Genomic DNA, 10,088 nt, shown 5'->3' with positions numbered 1-10,088 from the left:
AGTAATCAAGCACCCAAAGGGCAAGAGTCTGTGTAAAGGGAAAGTTTTGCTACCCAGATGGAGCAGGGCACAGGTGACAAGTTCTCAGAGTACGTTGGGGACAGCTCTCTATTTCAAAAGGGCAGGAGTAGAAAACCTTATTTTAAATAGGAGAAATAGGAAGAGGGGAAGATGGTACACACAAAAGTGAACATCAGTTAAGAGATTCCCAAGGAATATAAGGTCCAGACTAGGGAAGAGTTAACTAAATTTGACTTTCCTATGGAACCTGAAACGATTTTGAGGTCTTTTCAGAAGATTATGATCTTTAATTGCGAACAAGGACTGGCAGAAATCCTTTATATGTAGAGGATTTCTTCATTTCAGTCTGTCTACACGATGGAAGCCAAAACGGAACAGAACCTACCAGTCACAAGCTGTAGGAGAATGCTTACATCTTCGTCAAGTTTTTTTCAGTCTCCAGAGCAGGATATGTATCCCACAATTTGCTGCTGCTATATCTGTAAGAAAACTTATAAATTTTAAAGCTGTCGCTTCGTGGTTCAACTTAAGTAATTTGTTTAATTTTTAACCCATCCACAATTTTTTTTCTTAATATCTCCTCCCCTTTCTGAAATGCTTACAGTATACTGGAGTCTTCAGGAAAACCAAAAACACAGGCCAAAATAAAAAGTTCTTTAGAAAAATGGAGGATTCTGCTTTTCCACTCCTACCTCTGCCTTCTCATTCTGTTGTTTTTTCTTAGTCGGTCCCTCCCGAAGAGATTTCTACCAATGTGAAACATTTCAGTTCAACTTAAATGCCAGTTTTGTTATCTCTCTCACCAGGGTCTATGGGGAAAGATTTTGAAGGGGCAGAAATAACTGAATAAAATATTAATTTTTTTTTCTTTTCCTCATCTTCACAGAAGACAGTGGCAGATCAGTGTAAAATTACAAGATGATAGACCTCCTAATTTCTCGGGACATACTGTGTCCTATAAAAGTGATAATTGATGGTTTAGAGAGGCTAACAATTCTAAACATAAAAAATAAAATTGACTGATTTTAAACCTCACATGATTGATTCTAAACCTTACATGATTGATTCAGGTGTAGTGTAATAATCTAAAAAATACTTAAGAGATCTACATTTGCCCAAACAAGAGATAGCTATTCATCCCTTTAACTGAGGAGGTGGCACAGGGACAAGAATAGAGTTCCACAAACAAAAGGTGTTGGTTTAGGTAGCCAGCCCTTAATAGTCCCCAATTATTTCCAGCTTCCATACAAGGTTATCAAGAATATGTATCTTTCGTCACTATTTCTGTGTCCTGCACTACCTCAGAGCTAGGTTAGCTTGCCCTACCTCCTTGACTACAGAAGGGAAGATGCGTCAACTATGTATTTCAGTCTGACCTTGTGAACAGCTGTAACAGAAGAAAATCTCTTTAAAAGTGACAAGTAGTAAAGTGGAATTGTAACTATTCCACAAAAGTATCTGTATTGAGAAATTTTAGAAAGAGGAAGTGGTATGAGCATCTATAAACTATAAAATCATTACTGCATGGCAGTGTCAGGTTAGCTCTTCCACAGATACTGAACCTGTTCTATTTGTGATTGATAGACAAAATAACAGATTTGACTTGTGTAATAGCACAGGAGCATGTCATTAGTCTGACTACAGAACTAATGTAGCAGAGCAGAATTTCCTACGTGAGTATTGCCCAGCAAGGAAGAGGAGAACATCCAGCCTGACATGGAACCAGGTGTGCTCACACAGCCTACCTGCAGTCAGAAACATCCAACTCATTGTGAATTAATTTAGTTTTTGGAAATGATTATTATAACTTTAACACAAAGTCTGGAACGAGGTGGTTAATGGGCCCTCAAAAATCCATACAAGGTCTCAGCTGTAACTGTTCTTACTGTTTTCACCACTGTTGGTGACAATAAAGGAAGAGTGGGTGTGAAACAAAGTGATATGGATTTGTGGCTTTGGAGCTGTGAAAGCTTTGGCTTATAAACCTAAGTACCTTAATGTTGGGTGTGCAGACATCTCAATCACACCAAGGGTGGCTGTCACAAAACAGCTTGTCAGATTTGATCTGGCAAGATTTAGAATGCACATTGTAATGAAGTGTGATTATTGCTGTCACAAACACCAGATGAGAAGTCAGAGAATAAACCTAGTCCAGCATCTGATGTAAAGTCTATGGTTTTAACCACCTTGGTTAAAGGAATGAAAGTGTTGGTTACTTGAAAAAGGTTTTATTTTAGATGTACAGAAATATCCTCACATAAATATCAATTTTTTCATTGAATGTTTTCATCATGTTCAAAATAATAAAATTGTTTATAACAGTCAGCATTAAAGGCTTCTTCAGTGTACAAACTTCATTCTTATTTTCCTAGCTTAATTTTGTTCTGAGCATCATGAAAAACTATATATCATATATATTTTAGTTAGCTTGTGTGGGGCAGTTAATATGTAGTTGGAAAGAAAGTTCTTTTTATTTAGGAACTTACTTCCTAAGTTCTAAAAGCTCATCCTTCTTCAGTTAACCATCAGAGTCCAATCCAAAGGACCAGTGAAGATCATGTTTTCCACACTGAGGACTGCAAGGTGAACACACAGCCACCAATACCTGCCTTGATTTACTGGTTAATCTAATATTTATGAATACCTTTTCCTTTCTTATGGTCTTCTCCATAGTGGGAGACACTCTTGGCAGTGGGAAAAGGAAGAAAATATTGTAATATAATTGCGTTTTGGTTTGGATTATGGTGTTTCCCACCCTAGCACAGCAGTGTAAAACTGTCTTTACAAGGAGCTGTGAAGTAGTAGCACTACACCAGTATACTGATCTTGTTAAATCTGGACTGGCCAATAGAGGACGAATCCTCTCGAATCCTATTTAGATGTAAAAGGATTGATCTATAAACCTTGTGCATGTACTTGGCTTTGTAGTTGTGTCCTTACCTACTATGTTATTTAATTAAACATTAAAATATAGGTAAACAGGTTCTGTGTTGAAAGATTCTGCTGTGCACTTTTAAATATGCGAATGGTAGCATTTGCAAAATTGAAGTCAGGAACATCTTTCTTTGTGTGAAAACAGGCACAGCTGTGCCATGGGATAACACTGCAGTATAAGTCAAATTATTTAATATCTTAAGAAAATTTATTTCCCTACAATAGAACATGCTATATTTTTTTTTTCCAAATTCACTAACAGAAATCAAATTAAGCATTTTGCTGAATATAAAAATTGAAAACACAAATTATTACTCATTTATCTTAATTTTTCTTCACTTACCTCTGACTACATGTGATTGAAGGTGGTGTCATGTTAAACTTCCAATGCTGATGAGCCGCTCTAATGTATTGTATAAAACCAAAACCTCTCCTTTGAGTACACAAGCGTGTCTAATGTACTTCTGCCAAGAACTGGAGACCCAGGGTTTGGCTTTACTGGTGTCAGTGGAAGCACAAACCTCTGCTCCATCATTTCTTGTGGGCAAATAGCATATACCCTAAATTCCTCAGCTCCTGAGGAATACCTTGCTGAGCCAGAATGTTTTTAAAATTTAATTTCATATTGTGTCATGGAGACATTCAAATGTTGTTAAAACACATTCACAACAAATGACAAAAAATCATTTTCTAGTGTATTTTGTTCTTTTTTTTTTTGCTTTGAAGGGTTATCTGAGACATTATTGATGGGTTTTGTTGTTTTTGGTTGTGGTTTGGTTTTTGTATTTCTTTAAACATTGGAGCTTTAATCTTATAATTCAAAACTACCTGACTAATTAACTTGCCATGGCCTTGCTGCTCCATTTAAGCTATGTCTTCAGTCCCATTGGGCTTTAAAATCTATATTGCATAGTAGCTGAATTTACCTGTTCTGAAGCAGCGCTGTATATTTTTGGCATTGTATGGAAAAGGGATATCTCAGGGAGGAATTCCTTGTGGCTCTAAGCACCACGACAAAAAAGTCATTATTGTTATTATTAAGCAATAGCTTCTCACCAAGCGAGCGAGTTCTATCCTTGCACTCAGCATGCTGAGTTAGGACCACAACTGACATCTCCCAGTGCTCCACTCCTGTCTCCCTGTTTTCCTTCTTTGAATTCATTTTCAGTGTGGCTCTCAGGTTCACACACTCTACAAGGGTGACATGTCAGGGCTCTGCTGGCTAAATTTATTGCTAAGCACAATTCTTAAGTGACGAGGCACAAATGTTAATATCAAAGTCCCACTCATAGCCCTAAACTTCAGGAAAAACACTCTTGAGTTCTCAAAGTTCACACATGATTTCATGCAGAGAAACAGTGAAAATGAGAGGGTGAGGTGCTGAAGAGGTGATATGAGTAACAGAGAAAGTGACTTTGCATATTCCTATTTAACACAATTCCCCTGATAAAAGACCCCTGCCCCATGCTGCCATGCAGCATTGAAGTGAGCAGGAGGGATCCTCTACTCCAGTAAGTAACCCTGGAATCAGAGAACACATTTTACCATCTGTCCACTTGGTATGTCACAAAGACCAAGAATTTTCCCATTTCCTCATCCAAGCATTCTGTCTCCCAACTGTGAAGAAAACAGAAGGTCTTTTTGGACCAAGTTCATTCTCTCTTTAGCATCCCTTCTCCCGAAGTTCAGCTGAAAAGGCGTAACATGGCCGCAGTGACGCTTCGGTCCACCTTGACAAAGGCGTTCTTGGTGCTTCCATGCCTAACAACGCAGAATGACAAGATTCTGCCCTTGCTCTCAAATCTGATTTAACCCAGGTTGACTTCATTTTCCTCCGCCTCATAACTAGAGTGTGAATGGCTTTTAAGATTAGAATATACCTGCTCAGTCTGGGTAAAAAACATCATGATTATTAGTATGAAAACCCATTAAGATATACCTATGTAAACCAGAATAATTTATTTGTACGCCACACAAATTTTTGTTTCAATTAAGACTAGCCTTGCAGTTATTCTAAATGACCTTCTGGAATGAAAATAAAGGAATTTATCCACTAAGGGCATTTGTTAAGAGTCATTTTGGCCTTGACAGCATGTGTGTAAGTCTTCTCAGTAGCCTCACCGTTTTTCTCAAGGTTCCTCTCAAAACTGGATTGTTAAGTTCTTGCCTCCTATGAAAATGTCTATTCCATGGTAAAAGTTGAATATTGATGAATTATTTATTTGAAACTATGGCCCAGCTTCCTCTTCAAGGTTACAACATTTGTGGTGGCCGCTTCACAAGCCAGGTGATCCAGGTGGTTCCTGATGAAATTCTGGTGATTACAGCTGATCCTCCATTAACATCCTTTCCTTGATCATTGGCTTACTCCAAGTCATTGCTTCACATAACATCCTCATTTCATCTGAAGTAGAAAATTAGCCTTTTTTTCCTTTTATAAGCCACATTGTTGTTAAGACTGAACCTGAACAACATGCCTTACACATCAAGTATACTTCCTTTTTATTTGGAGTGGGCAAGACAAGATCACAAGACTTAGGGGTGTCTCCACCGAGATTCAGAGGCACAGCTATATCTGAAGACAGATGGCTGCCTATAAGGACTATTGGAGAAATTTTCTTCTAGCACTGAGAAATGCTGCTCCAGTGTTCAGGCAATTTAAACTTTCACCAGGCACCATGCCATTCCTGATAATTCAGAACATGGACTAATAACTGTCTTCAACTGAAGATGCTGATACCCTTCTGTAAGCAAACCACAACGCGTTGCACGGAGTTGTCCATTGCACGAATGAACACATACAGTCAGACAGTCACACAGAAGGGAAGTCTACATAAGAATAAAGTTCTTCAACTTATATGGTGCCTTCTTTAACCACCCTCCTACATTAAGGTCATGGCTTGTTTGCCTGAGAACGCATAAACCAAATCACAAGAAGTTCTTGCCAGCAAGTAGACATGAAACAAGTGCATCATTTCTGGTGTAATCTGTTTCACACCACTTCAACTGTGGTGAAATGCAGTCATAGTTTTTAATGAATGTTAACCAATGCAAACCAGCTCTCAATAGGCTTAAATCCTTGAACGCAAATGATGTGTAAATTTAAATCCTGCGTGGACAGTTTTATTTTTGTGAAAGATTTAACACTGGTATATTTTGTCTTTATCTAATGAAGTTCCAAGATAGGCTAACCAAAAAACAGAAGCATGTAAAATCTTATTCATGTAAGTTTAAAGGAAGTTTATCGTTACAGTTAACACTGCACAAGTTCATGTGGGCAAGGTTTTATGCATCCATAAAGCAGAATGCATTTGATCTAATGATACTGAATTAAAGATAAGTTATAGTTAAACCTGTAGGGGGAAGGGTGAGGATCATGGAGAATTTTTAAAGTAGTTGTAATTAATTTTCTAAATATGTTTACTTTGCAGTTCATAGAAAATTGATATTCCTATAGCTTCTCTCACTGAAACAAGCCTTCCTCAAGCTGTGATAAGTACCTCTCAACATTTAAGTATGTAGCAAATGTTATACCTTCAATAGTATGCACCAATTTTTTTCATGCAATGCATTGCAATCCAGAACTCACCCCTAAGATAAGAACATAAAATTCTGAAGCTAGAATCTCATTGAAAATGTTACCAACACATTTACAAATCTGAATTCAGATATATGTGGTTTAACATCTTAAACATTTTAAGAGTTATTTGCCAAATTCTTAGATCCTGATGGAAGAAGCACAGTTTAAGAAAACAGAATTATAAAGAATTCGTTTTCAGATGATTGAGGACAACTATGTTGAAAGATATTTTTATATGAGCTACTTTCTTTAAAAAAATATTTTAGTACTGAACAAGAGACTTGAAATTCAAGCAACACCCTTCACTACATTGCAAATATTTTACAAAGACATAACTTTCAACCAGGATCAATCTAAACTCTTATCTGTAGTAATTAGCTCTACATAACTGGATGTCATTCACTGCAGGTGACTGATTTGTTTTTCAAAGAATGTACCTAAAATTATTCCTCCTTATTAGAAATGTATTTCCATAAAACATCTTAAAATAAGCTATAGGGGAATGAAAAAATTCCAGCCAGAAAAAATATGCATAGAAACAAAATTTCACCCCCGAAATGGCAAAGTAATTTAAATGTTTGTGTTAAAATACTAAAAAAGATCAATACAAAAGTTTAATGATGTAGTCTCAAGCTTGCACACACAGGAAGTATGTTACCCATGAAATCAAGGGAAATAGATTAGCCATCTAGAGACCAGATGGTTGGTATTTACTTGCTGACATAACACCACCAAATGTTCCTACATTTTTTTTTCAAATTTGCCTTTCGCATTATATTATCTGTGTAGGAATCGATCCTGCAAACATATACATACACAGTTCAATACATTTACTCATCTGAGTAGTCCCATTACCTTTAGTACAAGACACTATTCACAGAACCAGGCTGCCAACTTAGGGTGAGTCTACAGAGCTGTAAACTCTTGTGCCTGCAACTGGATTGGGCAGACTAAGTCTGGAAAAATAATTCTTAAGTTCTGTTTGTGCATTTTTCTTCTGGTTTTGTACTTTGCAAAAGAGATAGCTGTTTACGGGGAAAATTATAAAAGACATTCCTTGTCCATAAATGTATTGCCTGTTTTTTGTGGATAACTGTTAAACTTGGCAAGGCCTGAAATAAACTGAAATCTTAAAATACTTCTGCAATTTGAAGTCAAGGAGAAAAAAAAAATACAAACTGCTTTAATCAGAAAATTGTTTCTACCAACATGAGAAAATGTTGTTTAGTTATAATGGAATCTTCTTACAAATTACTTAACCTCGGTAATCTGTGAAAAATATTTTTGCTTACAAATATTTGCCCAGAGACTTGTTTTTCTCTGGTGGGAAAAAAGTGTCACTACTTGCTGTATGCTATTTACAGCTGTCTAAATTATCTGTTCGAGCTGTATGTTCAAAATACGCAGAATTTCACTAGTGTTAGCTGTTCATACCATAACATTTCTCCTACAACATTATGTTTTATCTTCTATTTCCGCTTTTCTGTCTTTTAAAATGCATTCCTTCCCATCCCTGTCATTACTAGCTTTGTTTGGAGGCATTTACTTTGCCCCTTTGCCCAACATATTTTTCTTTCCTTTCATCACAATCCACTTCTTCTCAATTGCTTTCATGCTTCCCAATGTCTCATTTTCTCATCTGCTTCCTCAGGTTCTTTTTCATTCTATTTTTACATCACTTACAAAGTCACCTGCCTCCAGGCAGTGTATTTCCTCCTCTATTTATTTTTTCCATTTGCACCATCTGTGTGTGTATGTGTAATACATTTAGTGAAAGTGGTGTCATATTGTGTTGACCCTGTTACTGCCCTGAAAATAAGAAATTTGTTTTCCCGTGCTACAGTTTGTTTGTTGATCACACTTCTAGAAGCCATGAGGGAGTTCCTTTAATGTCATGGTTACAATGATAAACTTGAGTAACCCCTGATATGCTCTCCATGAATACTTATTACACTCTCAACTGCCTCTTCATACAGATACAGAAGCAGTGCCTCAGTTTTGCAACACCAGGAATTCTAACAAGCATTTTAATTTTAGGCAGGTCTTTCAAGTTATAATTAGCTTGAATATCTCAAACATTCAAATATCTTTACCTGCAGCTAGCTGCCCCATATCGATGAGAAATCTGTGCATACCTTAAAAAAAATAATAATAAACCCTATGTTTTTCAAGTAAATGTTCAGCAGCAAACAGCAGCAAAAAGAAAATATGGGTAGGTAGAGACTTTTCAATCGGTTGTCAAAAAGAGCATTAGAAAAGTTCTGTCTTACGTGAAACTAGTTATATTTGTCTACAGCCGTGCTGTGTTCACTCCATGGACAAAACCTGGTCTAGAACAGAGATAATCAGGAAGGACGGGAGTAAATAGATGAGGTTTTAAAATTGAACATATAAATTTAACTACTAAATAAACCCAATAGTTTATATGGAAATCAAACCTCACAACCTCCAGAAAACACTGTTTCCTTTAATGCAGCTCTGTAAGAAAATGTTGAGAGTGTCACCTAAAATGCTGTCTATCATTCTGGTCATTCATCTTTAAAAAGGATGTACTCAAAGAGCAAAATTAGCAAAACAGTCATCAGAATAATCCCTACCTTATAAAAGAGTGATATTCTTCTAAAGAAGGACTGCGCGGGACACGACCTCTGACTTTCAAGAGTAAATGCTACAGAAAGCAGCAAAATCACAGTGTTGATACAAGAAGAAATTGGTATAAATTGACCAGATATAATCCTAGAAGCAATCTTCTTAATTGCAGCTTACCCATTTGTAATGCAGCTCTTCTTGTAATTCCTGGGACAAAACACCTAATTCATTTTACGATACAGGTCCACACAGTTACACAAGGGATTATATGACGTGGTTGCCTGTGGCAGCAGGCAAGGAATCAGTGGATTTCCTCCATTCCTGTGTTCCTACTGCTCTGGAGTAACAATTCTCATAGCATGCAAGGAGAGGGGCTATCTGCTCCATGGTACAAGGTTCAAATATGCTGCCATTGTTATTGCTCATTAATTGGATTTAATTGCTATAAGGTTCAAGGAGATAATATCAGTAAAAATTGTTCATTCCTGTGGAGTCAGGAGAGAGTTTCTTTATATCTTACTGTAAACCAGTTAAAGCATTAGAAGCGTTACAACATGGATACACCAGCCTGCCTGCATCTGTGAGAGATCTACATTTGAAATGTGCAAAACCATGACAAAGCACAGAACATACTAATATATTCCCTCTCTCTCCAGTGCCTGTACGACAATGTTCTGGCAAGTACTCTGATCCCCTACATGCCATTAGGAACAGTTCTGCTTTTACTAGTTGTTCTGCAGGCAGAGACAGAATAAGGTTTCATGATTCTCTTTTGGATATGACTAATTCAATTTACATAGACAAAAGTATTTGGAATTTTACTTTTACTAAATGTCAGCTATCACCCTGTCTTGGCAGAATCAGACCAGACACTTGCCCTTTTTCCAGTCACCCAATCACTGTAGCAAAGGAAAAGTTACATCATTTATACTCCAGCAGCCACAATTTTCTGGGGGTTCAATCT

This window comes from Columba livia, chromosome 4, assembly GCF_036013475.1.
Source record: "Columba livia isolate bColLiv1 breed racing homer chromosome 4, bColLiv1.pat.W.v2, whole genome shotgun sequence".
NCBI lineage: Eukaryota > Metazoa > Chordata > Aves > Columbiformes > Columbidae > Columba > Columba livia.
Note: the sequence above shows the minus strand (reverse complement) of the source record.